The 13,842-nt window shown below is 37.9% G+C and overlaps 1 protein-coding gene across 28 annotated transcripts in view; it reads right to left on the bottom strand.

Moving 5' to 3' along the window:
* The window catches only part of NRXN1 (neurexin 1), a 915,732-nt gene that overhangs the window by 17,023 nt on the left and 884,867 nt on the right, over positions 1-13,842 (bottom strand). The gene's annotated exons all lie outside the window — the stretch shown is intronic.

Genomic DNA, 13,842 nt, shown 5'->3' with positions numbered 1-13,842 from the left:
CCGATCCTAGGAAACTCATAACATTCTGTAAGATTTTTTTTTTAATGGTGATGTAAGATCTTTTTTTTATTTGAGAGCTAACAAAAGATTATGTCACAAGTCCACTGAGACATTCAGTGTTGCTCTCTATCTCTCTGACCATGACAACATCTTATTCTTGTTTCTCTTGCTCTGCACCATCTGTTTACAGCTGGAAACCTTTCGCTACTCAACAACCCTCTGGAAACCTTTTAATCAAATCTCACTTACATAACTATCTGGTTTGCCCTGACATTATTCTAATCATTCTTCCTCTCTGACCAGGAATTTGCTGATCGGAAAGTAAAATAGAATTGACTGCCTCCCCAAATTATTCCTTTTTAGCTCCTTTTTAAAAAAGCATTATTATTTTCAATAGACAATACGCTGAGATCCGAAATATCCATTAAATACTCCCAAGAATTTTTGATACCTGGAACAGATTTTTTTAGGCTTGCTCTTTGAATGCAGAATTTGAAAAGAAATCCCCATTTATAATAAGAACATGTGAAAAGAAGTCAGTTTGGTGTAAAGGTTATTGGTGCTGGACTAGCAATAACGAAATGGTGAGTGCTAATCAGTGGTGGTATTCTACTGGTTTGGCCCAGTTCTGCCGAGCTGGTAGTGCCGATGAGCAGCGGAGACCGAATCAATTCTCTCCGACACTCTGTTGTTGGCCCCACCCGCTGGCTCAGGATCCCATCCCTTTATGTCCTGCTTTTGAGGCACAGCTGCTTTGCATGGCACAGCAGATTACCATACGGCAGCTGCTGAAGCAACAGGGAGAGTGCAGAATTGCAGATGAGTCAAAAAGCCTCTGTGCCTGTGCAAAGTGTGCACTCCAACCCACGCCCACTGAACTGGTGGTAAAAAAATGTGAAACACACCACTGGTGCTATTCCTCCTTTATGTATAAAAGCTTACTGGATGTCTTTGAATCAGTCATTCTCTCACACACCAAACCCATCAATATTACAAAGTAATTGTTTTGGGAGAGATAGCAGGTGGAGATATTATATATGTCACATTTAATAATTCTGGATAAAGGTGGGATATAAATCTAAAATTTTCAGTTCAGCTGGTGGTTTTATGGAATGGTGTATAAAATCTTCCAGTCCTAGGTGTTTGCTATCTAATTACATTGTTGAGGAAACAAACTATGATAGGACAAGGAACAAAGTGAGAGGCAAAAATGACAAGGGAAAACTCTCACCTTCTGCAGTTATAGATACATTACAGCGTAATTGTTTACATATTTTTTTTCAGTAGTTAGTAAAAATTCAACTAGGTTTTTAAAAACTCATTCCTAATAACTATCCTAAAAGCTCTTCAAGATGTCAGTGCAAGTTCAGTAGATTCAGATGAGCCCTTTGGCATGTCTGTTTTGTATACACCATCATCATACAGAAGACTCTTTACAGTTAGTATGATGAGAGTCTAAAAAAATTCAGAGTAGCAAGCAACATTTGGAATACCAACCGGGTTGGCCTCAACCTAGCCCTTGAAAGGAGCCATTCCCTTCTTCAGGAGATCTTGCTCTCCATCTCCCAAAATGAAGGGCTATTAATAGTCTCTCATATAAAGAATGCATTGGATAGATTGATTGCACTTGGAGAAAATGGTCCTGGAGACACTTGGGAGCTAAGCCGTATATGGCTTTATGGATTAAAAACAGCACTTTAAATTAAATCTGGAAACTTGTTAGAACCCAGTACATATTCGCTTACATGTTCTCTATTGATGATATTGATCTCAACCTGTATGAATGACCTGTCTTGGTAGCTTCACGTAAACAATGAAATGGGCAGGGGGAATAATTCTGGGACATCACACAGATAGACTTTTTTGAGCCAATCCTTTCCCATAAGCATTGACAGGAACTAAGAAAAAAGAAGACTCATTTCTAAAACAGTGTTTGACTCCCAAACCTTACAGGCAATTCCCCAAATTATAATGGTTGATAATCCTGAAATGCACTCCCTAACTCATGTCCTGAAGCAGCCCTTCACCAAATGATCAATGCTGTTCCTATCCCATGCTTTAACGGGAAAAATATTTCTAACTAGCAACTGCCTCTACTGTGTTTTATCTACTTGTGTTCAGACGAGTAATCTGAAAAAAATAAACTAATGGCAAAATACTATAACAGTTTTTTGATTATTTATTTAGTGTATGATTACAAGAAATGGACTAGCAGCATATGTTAACATTTCACCCAGATTAGTAAAACACAATAAAATATAAATATTAAAAAATCCATGCTCAAATACCAATGTCTAGGACATCTAACTATTGAAGTGCAGCATCGTTTATATTTTTAAAAAATCAGATACTGGACTGGTATATGTCCTCAGCTTTTTCTTACTGAATAACTTTTATATACATTTTTAGAATGTGTGTTCTTTAGACTAGTTTCAAATCTGTAACATCCCTAACATATATAGTATGTGTATTGCATACGTATGTAGTTAGTTGTCCACACAAGAGATCCGAATTTGAGTAGTAGCTCGGCATTTTCAAAATTCATAATCTACAAGACCTTAGAAGCAGAGAGAAAATAAAGAGGTTGTTGAGAATTGTTATTCATAAAATAGTGATAATCCAAGACTAAATGAACTAACAATCTAATTAAGTACAAGGCTGTTTTATATTACATTTTACCTGTGGTATAAAAAGAAGTTGCAGATATACAGGTGAAACTCAAAAAATTAGAATATCGTGCAAAAGTTCATTTATTTCAGTAATACAACTTAAAAGGTGAACCTAATATATGAGATAGACTTGTTACATGCAAAGCAAGATAGTTCAAGCCGTGATGTGTCATAATTGATATGATTATGGCTTATAGCTCATGAAAACCCCAAATCCACAATCTCAGAAAATTAGAATATTGTGAAAAGGTTCAATATTCTAGGCTCAAAGTGTCCCATTCTAATCAGCTAACTAACACCTACAAAGGGTTCCTGCGCCTTTAAATTGTCTCTCAGTTTGGTTCATTAGGAAGCACAATCATGGGAAAGACTGCTGATCTGACAATTGTGCAGAAAACCATCATTGACACCCTCCATAAGGAGGGAAAGCCTCAAAGGTAATTGCAAAAGAAGTTGGATGTTCCCAAAGTGCTGTATCAAAGCACATTAATAGAAAGTTATGTGGAAGGGAAAAATGTGGAAGAAAAAGGTGCACAAGCAGCAGGGATGACCGCAGCCTGGAGAGGATTGTCAGGAAAAGGCCATTCAAAAGTGTTGGGGTCTTTCACAAGGAGTGGAGTGAAGGTGCATCAAGAGCTACCACACACAGATGGATCCTGGACATGGGCTTCAAATATTGTATTCCTCTTGTCAAGCCGTTTCTGAACAACCAACGTCAGAAGTGTCTTACCTGGGCTAAAGAAAAACAGAACTGGTCTGTTGCTCAGTGGTCCAAAGTCCTCTTTTCTGATGAGAGCAACTTTTGCATCTCATTTGGAAACCAAGGACCCAGAGTCTGGAGGAAGAATGGAGAAGCACACTGCAAGATGCTTGAAGTCCAGTGTGAAGTTTCCATGGTCTGTGTTGATTTGGGGAGCCATGTCATCTGCTGGTGTTGGTCCACTGTGTTTCATTAAGTCCAGGGTCAACGCAGCTGTCTACCAGGAGATTTTGGAGCACTTCATGCTTCCTTCCACAGACGAGCTTTATGGGGATGCTGACTTCATTTTTCCGCAGGACTTGGCACCTGCCCACACTGCCAAAAGCACCAAAACCTGGTTCAATGACCATGGGATTACTGTGCTTGATTGGCCAGCAAACTCGCCTGACCTGAACCCCATAAAGAATCTATGGAGTATTGCCAAGAGAAAGATGAGAGACATGAGACTGAACAATGCAGAAGAGCTGAAGGCCACTATTGAAACATCCTGGTCTTCCATAACACCTCAGTAGGGCCACAGGCTGATATCTTCCATGCCACACTGCATTGAGGCAGTAATTGCTGCAAAAGGGGCCCAAACCAAGTATTGAGTACATATGCATGCTTATACTTTTCAGAGGTCCGATATTGTTCTTTGTACAATCCTTGTTTTATTGATTGCATGTAATATTCTAATTTTCTGAAATTGTGGATTTGGGGTTTTCATGAGCTGTAAGCCATAATCATCACAATTATGACAAATCACAGCTTGAACTATCTTGCTTTGCATGTAATGAGTCTTATCTCATACAGTAGTTTCACCTTTTAAGTTGCATTACTGAAATAAATGAACTTTTGCACAATATTCCAATTTTTCGAGTCTTACCTTTATCTGATTTCTGTTCTATCTTTCTAGCCACCACAGAGAAAACCAAATGAACACTATTCAGCTTCATGATATAGCACAGAGTAGCATTTGCTAGGGCTTCAATTTTGTCCTCTTTAATTGGAAGGTAAAAAATGGATGAAATATCTCTTTGGCAAAAATGAATGCTAGTCATTTTCAGTAGCAATCATGATAAACACTCCTAATTTGCAAGGGCAGCTGCTCAGAGAGTTTTCATTAACAGCAGATTTAAAAGCTCTCCCCTTTCCAGCTCTGTGTAGTGGATTGAATTACCGATTGACAGAATCACGGTGATATATTCATAAATTAAGATATCTCTTAGCTGAATGGTAAACATTATGTAGTATTTGTCTTTAATTCAATTAGATTTATTTTTCTTTTAAAAGGTAGTGTTTAGAAGTGGTGTATCACACTGTTTTCCTGTGTGGTCCAATAAGGAACACATTGTCCTAATTTAGATACCACAACACAATACAATTTTGCAGTAATTGAAAATTACATGTTTTTAAAATATTTACAACCAAACTGTCCCTGCAGGAATCCTACATACAAGAATCCTAGATGTGTACTGCAGTTGTCAAAAGAGCCAATGCAATCTTGTTCTGCATCCACAGTAATATAATACTGATATCACAGGAAGTGATAGTTCTGTTCTGTACTGCATTGGTCAGACTATACCTGAAACACTGTGCCTAGTTCTGGTAGCCTCAATATGAGATAGATGTTGAGGTTAGGGTTGAGAAAGAGCATGGAGAAAAGCAGAACAATGGTGGAAGGCTTGGAGGGTAGATCCTATGAAGAACATTTAAAAGAAGTTGATATGTTTAGCCTAAAGGAAAGAATACTAAAGGGAGTCATGATAGCAATCATAGTTCAACGGTTGTCACATGGAAGAGAGTGTGAATTTATTCTTTGTACTCCCTGTGGTTAGGACAAAGCCAGTGGATGGAAGCTTTACAGAGAGAGATATATACTCAAGACCATGAGTAACCTCTTGAACATGAGTTATTAAGCAGTGGAATAGCCACCTGCCTCATGTAGTTGTGGGTGTTCCATTATTAGTAGTTTTTAAACAAAGACTGGATAGCTAATATTTGGGATAATCTGAGGGTTTTTGCCCTGGTTAGAGGTATGGAATAAAAGACTTCCAAGGTCATTTCCTACCCTATGATTCTAAAATGTCCTTTCCTCACTATATATTATATTTTTTTAAAATAACAACAATAACTCATGCTTTTATATCAGTTGACTTGTGCTATACAACTGCAATGTGCTCCACCTGGGCCTGTGTCTGAAGACCAGCTAGAAACTATAATTGGTGCAAAAAGCATTGGTCCATTTATTAGCTGGTACTCATTGCCAGGAGCACATTGTAGGTTCTGATTGGCTTCCCACAGTTTTTCAGGTACAAAATGCTGGTTTCAATCTATAAACCTCTATGGGACTTATCACTTATTTACTTACATACTGACTTACCATGTTTCTCTAACAATACGTCCCCCCATAGGAAGGCCCAGCATGTTTTCTAGGCATGAGGTGAAATTAAGCTCCTCCCCCCAAATTTAGTCCTATTTAAAACATGTGAAATGGGGGGAAGGGTGGGAGGGGGGAAACTTGATGTTAGGAGTGGCCCATGGGCAGCTGTGCCTCCCCACCAGCCACCCCCACCAGCCGATCATGGCAGAGAGTAGAGGGCTCCCTACCACTGCCAAGTGCCTTTGCTGCAGACCCGGGTATGGTGCTGGCTGCAGGACAGGTCAGCGGGCAGGTGGCGGTGGCATGGATGTTGGCCTTGGCAGCAGCGGGGCACTTTAAGTCACAGGAAGGGCAAAATGGATAGATGGTTCCCTTTTTAAAACTACCGGGAATGGGGGGGGGGGAGAAAGCTACCTGGCCAGTCTGTATTCTTAGGGAACTGATGGAGGGAATGAGAATAAAGAAAACTTAAAGAGGGGGAAAAGGTCCACATAGGGAACTGTGGAAGCTGTGGAGGTGGCTCCCCTGCCCAAGAAGCAGCTGAAACGTTGCTGGTGGAGGAATGCGCTCAAACCGTTCTTCCATCCACTGTAAGGGCCACTTCTCCACTACCACCATGCTGCGAAGTCCAGCACGGACTCTGGCCTCTGTGTCTTGCCCAATGGCAGCAGGCTGAACATGGCATAAGCCGTGGCGAGGGCAGAAGGGAAAGCAACGGTGGTGGAGGAAGTGGCAGCAGCAGCCAATGAAAGTCCTGTGATACAAAGTGCCCCACCGCTGCTGAGGCTGACATCCATGCCACCGCCGCCCGCCCACTGACCCGGCCTGCAGCCAGCACCATACCTGGATCTGCAGTAAAGGCACTTGGCAGGGGTAGGGAGCCCTCTGCACTCTGCCATGGTCAGCTGTTAGGAGTGGCTGGTGGTGAGGCGTGGCTGCCCACGGGGTGCTCTAGGCGAGGGTGCATGCGGGGGTTGGGGATGGAAAGAAATTAAATCATCCCCCAAAAGGTGGCCTAGCCGTTTTGGGGGGCGGTCAAAAGAAAATAAGGGCCAGCCTTATTTTCTGAGAAACATGGTATTTATTTAACAAGAGTATATAGCCACCCATTTACCAACAGACCTCTGGGCATTGAGCTAAAATAAAACTTGCCCTGTAAATCAATGAATAGAACCAGGTTGAGCCACTGTAAAAACACCTTACCAGCATATTTCACATCCTTATGCTGGGTTCTGTTAAGATCCTGACTCGAGTGCCTGAATAAAAAGCCAGGTCTTCATGGCCTCTTGGAAAGTCCAAGGCAGGGATGTCAAACTCAAGGTGTGGGGGCCGAATCTGGATCACATGGTACTTAGATCTGGCCCATGGGGCAGCCCTGGAAATAACGAAGGACTGGCCCACAGTCCTTCTGCAAGTGAAAATTTAGCTCAGGAGGCTGGCCCTCTCAAGCTCCATTTTCAATGGCAGAGGCTTGCAGGAGGCTGTGGCAGCTGAAAACAAAGCTCGGGAGCACATTTACATTGGCAGAGAACTCTGGTCACAACAGGTGCCCCCCTGACATGATTGACATTGAGCTGGCCACACCTACCCTGGCCACACCTACCCCGGCCCCCAGAAGTCAAACACAATCCTGATGCGGTCCTCAATTAAATTTAGTTTGACACCCCTGGCCCAAAGGGTTAATCTTGGGGTGGAAGTGATACCATGTCACAGGAACAATCTTTCTAGGACCCATCAGGTGACACAGCATCACTGAGGAGACCTAGACCATGCCACTCTCCTAGATGTACTCTGATGGGCAGAGTATGAGAAATAGGTGGAACTAGAAGTAGATACTCTTAGGTATCATTGAGGCTGGAATCTACCATCCGATATCTTTTTCCTAAGGAAAGCTGTTGGCAATATCCAGTTCCATAAAGGATTCATAAAGGTGATGGCTTCGCAGTAGCTATACCTGACCTTTAAACAATTATCCTTATGAAGTAAGTTTTGTTCCCTTGTTGCACATATAACAAGAATTAAAATTAAAAAATAAGTAGGGAAAAAGAAAATAAAAAGGACTGTAGGGTTTCTGACACCCCCCTCTTTTACACATCTGCTAATTTGTAATATTTGTAGACATATAGCTTGCTGTGATTATTTGTGTATTATTTATGATTGACTACAGGTGGTTAACAAATGGAATGAATGAATGAATACTACCAGTAAGAGTGGCAGAAAGTAGATCAAAATTGCTATCAGAGATTAAAGGCAATTTAAGGATGTGATTGTTGGTCATTTCCTGCCTAGTTCAACTGCAGCCACAAACCAAATAGTCAGCAGTATTAAGTCTTGCAATATTATTATTTAGCAGATTGCATCCTCCCATTAGCTACACTTTCTTAAATTAAAAAAAACAAATTTATTGTATATTTACTTATTTATAACACTGTTTATAAACTTTGCATTGTTTAAACTTCTTGCAGTATTTTAAAGTAGCAAAATACATGGATAATATTTCAAATGTTTGGATTTTAGTGCTTTTCCAATCCTCTCCTTGTAATAAAATAACAGCAGCTATTTAGTTATCACTTCTTTGTTCCATTCTGAACACATTACATTCCTGAGCCATAAGATAAATTTGCTGAAAACTAATATCTATTTTTTTAAAAAAGAAAAGAGAGAGAGAAAAATAAAGTAACATAAAACGATTGGATTTCTAGCAGAAAACAACAGGGTATGAAAAATTAGGATGGAGTTCATGTGGAAAAAAAATTCATTTCAGGAGGCTAGATTAACTGAGCAATTTTCTCACCAAGACTGTGTAATTTAAATTTAATTTACTGAGTGTGAAGCTGATCTCTCTGACTGGCTGCTGAGACTTGTAGTAGAAAGTAAGAAAGGAAGGGGAAAAAAACCCCTCAGATATGTCACATTAATCAATCCCATTCTTCAGCTTTCTTTTCCCCTTGCTTATAACCTTTTTTACACACAATAAAACTAAACCAAACACAACAGCATTAATCTCATGTTACTGCTTGACAGTTTTTCACTTGGAGAAATGGGTTCTGTACTGTTGAAACGTATCCTCTACTTTTCAAGGAGATAAGAAATTACAGCTTTGCACTAATTAGATTTGCTTTCTAAATCCATATTTAAATGTGTATTTTCACCTAATTTTTATAAAGCTATTTTGGTCAATTTAAACTGCCAGTAATAGCACTATACCATCGGAAGATGTATCAATTCTAATGGGTAATCTGTTTTTGATTCACATTAACCTGAAAAATGGAGGTGGGATAATATTTTCATATTGGAATTTGCAAAATTTTAACATTTCCCAAGCATGTCAAGGAAGACACTCCTACAAAGATTCCTATTTGTTGAATATAGAAAGAGGAGATTTTTAGGCAGGCATTTGGTTTAAAATGTTTCCTATCATACATATCTTTGTTTGCTTTCCCTAGCTAGGGAGAGATCATTTTCTCAATACTCTGTTCATTCAGACTTCCAAATTACTCTATCAAGATTTTATTTCATTTTAAAATTTATACCATATCTTTCAGACAGTTGTTCAAGGTGCTCCCCCTTCCTATTTTTCCCCGTAACAATCCTGTGAAGTCAGCTGGGTTTGAAAGAGTGACTGATTCAAGGTCACACGTAAACATTTATTGGTCTCCCAGTGGTGGGATTCAATTTTTTTTACCACCGGTTCCGTGGACGTGGCTTGGTGGGCGTGGCAGGGGAAGGGTACTGTAAAATATCCAGTCAGAAGTGGTATTTGCCGGTCCTCCGAACTACTCAAAATTTCCGCTACCGATTCTTCAGAACTGGTCAGAACCTGCTAAATAACACCTCTGGGGTCTCCTGTCCACTAATCCAACACCTTAGCTACTATATGCTGCATGAAACACTATCAAGTTATCTGTTTAATAAATGACAGAATCCGTAACCATATTTAGCTACTTCGGTATAAAATCAAGTATATTTCAACACATTTATATTAGTCTATCTACTGTTTCTTTATCCTTCCAGCATTTTGGGAAATGGCAAATGTATACTTGACACATTTTGAAATACTATCTCAACTGACAATATTAAATTAAGACTTTTTATGCATGTTAATATGCATATACATCAGTGGAATGGGTACTGTGATTTGATCTCATATCAACATCTCTTTATCTCCAACATGCATTTCAGAATCCTTCTGGAAATTTGATCGGTTTCTTTTATCAAGTGTTACATTTTATTCATTTAAAAAAACCCAGAAATGATTACTCTCCAAAGAATAATGCAGATGATATTGTTATTAGAATAAATTACTGTATTTCTTGTGTGTGTACTAAAATTGTATAGTCTCCTACCCAGAAGATAGGCTCTTTTTACCTTCTTTCTGCCACTGATTATTTGGGCCATTACAAAGAGGAAGGAAGGAAGGAAAAGAAAGAAAAAAGAAAATATTAACTTTATCAGTATTCCGTCCCCATGGAAGCCTGTAGTCCTTTCATTTAGTCACCATTCAAAGTTACTACTCAACTAAAATAGTGACTTATGAGTGGTTTTCACAGTTACAACCGTAGCAGCATTCCCATGATTGTGTGATCAAAATTTGAGTACTTGGCAGCTGCCATGTACTTATAGTAATTGCACTATCCTGGGGTCATGTGATCACCACCTGTAATTTTTCCATCTGGCTTCTGACAAGAAAAGTGAATGGGGGAACCCAGATTCACTTCACAATCGCACAATTTACTTAACAAGTGCAGCAACTGGGGCAAAAAAGGTCATAAATTGCGGTACAACTCACTTAACTGTTTTGCTTACCAGCAGAAATTTGGGGCTAAATTGTGACTGTAAGTCAAGGACTATCTCCCTATTTTACATTTCAGTGATTAATGTTTTGAATTTAAGAGCAAAGAAATTTAAATCCAAACTATAATGAACAGGGGGATTAGTGAGGATTGTAGATCTGAAGAGATAATTGGCTACTTGGCTATCAATTATGGTTTAATGCAGTTTTCTTCAATCTAATACTCTCCAAATATATTGGGAGTAACATTCCTAGAATATTCAACCAGCATGGCCATTTCCCATGTAAAATAGAAATTCTGGGTGGTGCAATATAACATAGCATCAGTTTGAGAAATCTGATTTAGTGATAGGACATAGCTTTCTTTGTTTTGGGATCAGGTTATTTCTCTTTGTTCCACAAAACAGACTTCCACTTTATATTAATTGAAATCTACATGGTGTGCAAATTGAATAAACAGGTTTACACTATTGCACTGATCAGAAACACTGCACTCACAGAGGCTTACAGCACTCTTAATAGTGATTTGTGGACATCTGAAAATGATTTTAAAAATGGATGAAATCTTAACAAGATTGTCAAATGTAGCAGCATTTAGAGAAATTGAAATTTCAATTAAGGTTATTACATTATGTAGTTCAAGAATTCAAAAATGAGACCTGTTTTAATTATCAAAGAGCTTAGTCAATTAAAAAAAACTTCATATGGGAACTACATGCAGAACCAAAGTTATTTGGACTGCAAAGCAATTCTACTTGGAAGGATTTCTAGAGAGAATGCTGTTCCCTTAGAAACAGAAAAAGAACATCAAGACAAAGTATGCTTCTTTCCTTCCACATCCATCTGGTTTGAAAAGCAAAGAAAACAAAAACTAGAAACTCATTTTGGGATACCATTTCATTTTGGTGATTTATTCAAAAGAAGCAGGCACATCCAAAATAACCAACAGATGTTGAATATAAATGTGCAATGTATATTTTTAAATACACCACATCAATATCCCATAAAAATTTCCTATACTATCACATTTTCAAACGTACAGAGGAGAAAAAAGTTATACACAATTCAAGTATTCCAAAGGTGCTTTTTCAAGAGGCAACTTGTATATATGCCTGTGGAGATATTATGTCCCACCATCCAATTTGTAAAAGAACAGCCTACATATCTTACTGAAGTTAGCATATAATTTTATGATAGCAGACTTCCAATATTTGAAGAATTGTCACAGACAAGAGAGGGTCAACTGTCCAAACCACTTGAAAGCAGGACAAGAAGTAATGGATAGAAATTTATCAAGGAGAGAAGCAACCTAGAACTAAGGAACAATTTTTTGTGAGAACAAATAACCAGTGGAATATCTTGCCTCCAGAAGTTGTTGGTGCTCCATCACTGGAGGTTTTTAAAAAGAGATTGGATAACTATTTGTTTGGAATGGTATAGGGTTTCTAAGCTTGAATGCGGGTTGTACTAGAAGATATCCAAGATCCCTTGCAACTGTTATTCTTTATTATGTAAGTTAATACAGCCATTTCTATTGATTTTGATGGCTCTGACTTACAATTCTTTAATGGCTATTGATCAAGGATAACATTGTTGTATATACTGAGACAAAAACATTTGTAAATATGGACTGTTGGATACTCTTTCTACATGTGCAATGTCCATTAACACTAATAGACAATAGACATTTATGGAATTAATTGCCTTCCAATTAAAAGTGCAAACTTTGTTAGGGGCATTTGAAAAAACTAGGAATGGACAAAATAGCTTCTGCTATGGAAGTTTTTTATTTCAATGTTTGTATTACTGCATTTAATATATTTTAATATAATTGTTTCCTCTCCCCATTCCTTTTTAAATTTTTTTTTCTTCTGATGAAAAAAAGAATGTTTCCTATCTAGAAAGCCAATTTGTGATTTGGCTTTTGTAGAGAAAGCTTCATTTGACTTTTGTAGAGACAATTGTTTTCCCCAGAAGCATTTCTTCACCAAGTTCAGTTTCAATCATTTTCCCTTTACAGTTAAATATTATTTCTTAATTGACTATATAATGAAAAAAGTAAGCTTAAGAGTATGATTTGTCACTTTTTTTTTGGTCTCACATGTAGTAAGAAGTAAGAAATAAATAAGTTATCTCTTCACCCCTTATCAGTGTTTTGCTCTAGTGCCTTTGGCTTCTTATGTACAGAACAATGTTCCTAAATTAAAGACATATCCAGGTTTAATTTTAGAGTTTGATCACATATAACACAAAAAGGACATTGGACTAGGATGGACTGAATAGAATTACCTCTCCCTATAATTACAAGGCAAACCAAACCCATTATGGGCCTTATTCTAGTAGGCTCCCACTCTATTACAACTCTGAATACATTTTTGTGTGTGTGTATGTGACTTCAAGTCAGTGTTGACTCTTAATGAGTTCTGAATGACAATGTATTGCTTCCTGATTGCAATCCGTTACAAATGTACAATATTTTTGATGCTCATGTTCCTTTGAATTACATACTTATGACATGAAAAGTGATAGTTGGACTGTAAAAATGAAATTTCCATGCCCTTCCTATTATTAAGAGATAAAAATATATGCCCCCTATTATTCAGTGAGTTGAAGACTTAATATTACATACAACTTATGAACCAGTTGCTTATAGACAGATAATTATAATGAAATATGGAAATCCTTTACTGCAGATATTATATGAAATATGTATGTATGTATGTACGTGTTGCTAATGTTTTGCCTTTTGTTTTCGTCTTTTTTATTTTTCTGTTTAAATAAATGCTTTTTAAAGAAAGAGATTGGGAGGAATATAAATAGTGAAAAAACGAATGAATATTCATGAGTACAGTTGGGAAAAGCTCTGAGGAGCCACAAAAACAGTTTTGGGAATCATGGCTTATTGCAGAGAATTTTCCTCATTTTAAACTCACTAAACAGGATAAGAAGCTTTTGATCACTTAAGAGATTTGTGTACTTTGTACTTGAGCTGGGATTAGAATACAAGTAACTCTTACTTCCAAGCCTGCATCTATCTGTTGTCATTGCTTTGCCTTTTCACATTCCATTTGGATTGTCTTACTCTCAAGTTAATTATGGATTTTACATAAGAGCACACAAAATTCACAAATATTTTGATGAAAATAACTTCATGCACAATTATAAATTAATTTACATCAACTTACATTAATATGTGAATCAACCAAATTTTGCTGTTATATGAAGTATCTATGGTTTACAGGGTTCCCCTGGATTGAGA

The sequence above is a fragment of the Pseudonaja textilis genome, chromosome 1, assembly GCF_049901715.1.
Source record: "Pseudonaja textilis isolate UNSWEBS1 chromosome 1, rPseTex1.2, whole genome shotgun sequence".
NCBI classification, from domain to species: domain Eukaryota; kingdom Metazoa; phylum Chordata; class Lepidosauria; order Squamata; family Elapidae; genus Pseudonaja; species Pseudonaja textilis.
Note: the sequence above shows the minus strand (reverse complement) of the source record. Positions and strands in the feature narration are given on the sequence as shown.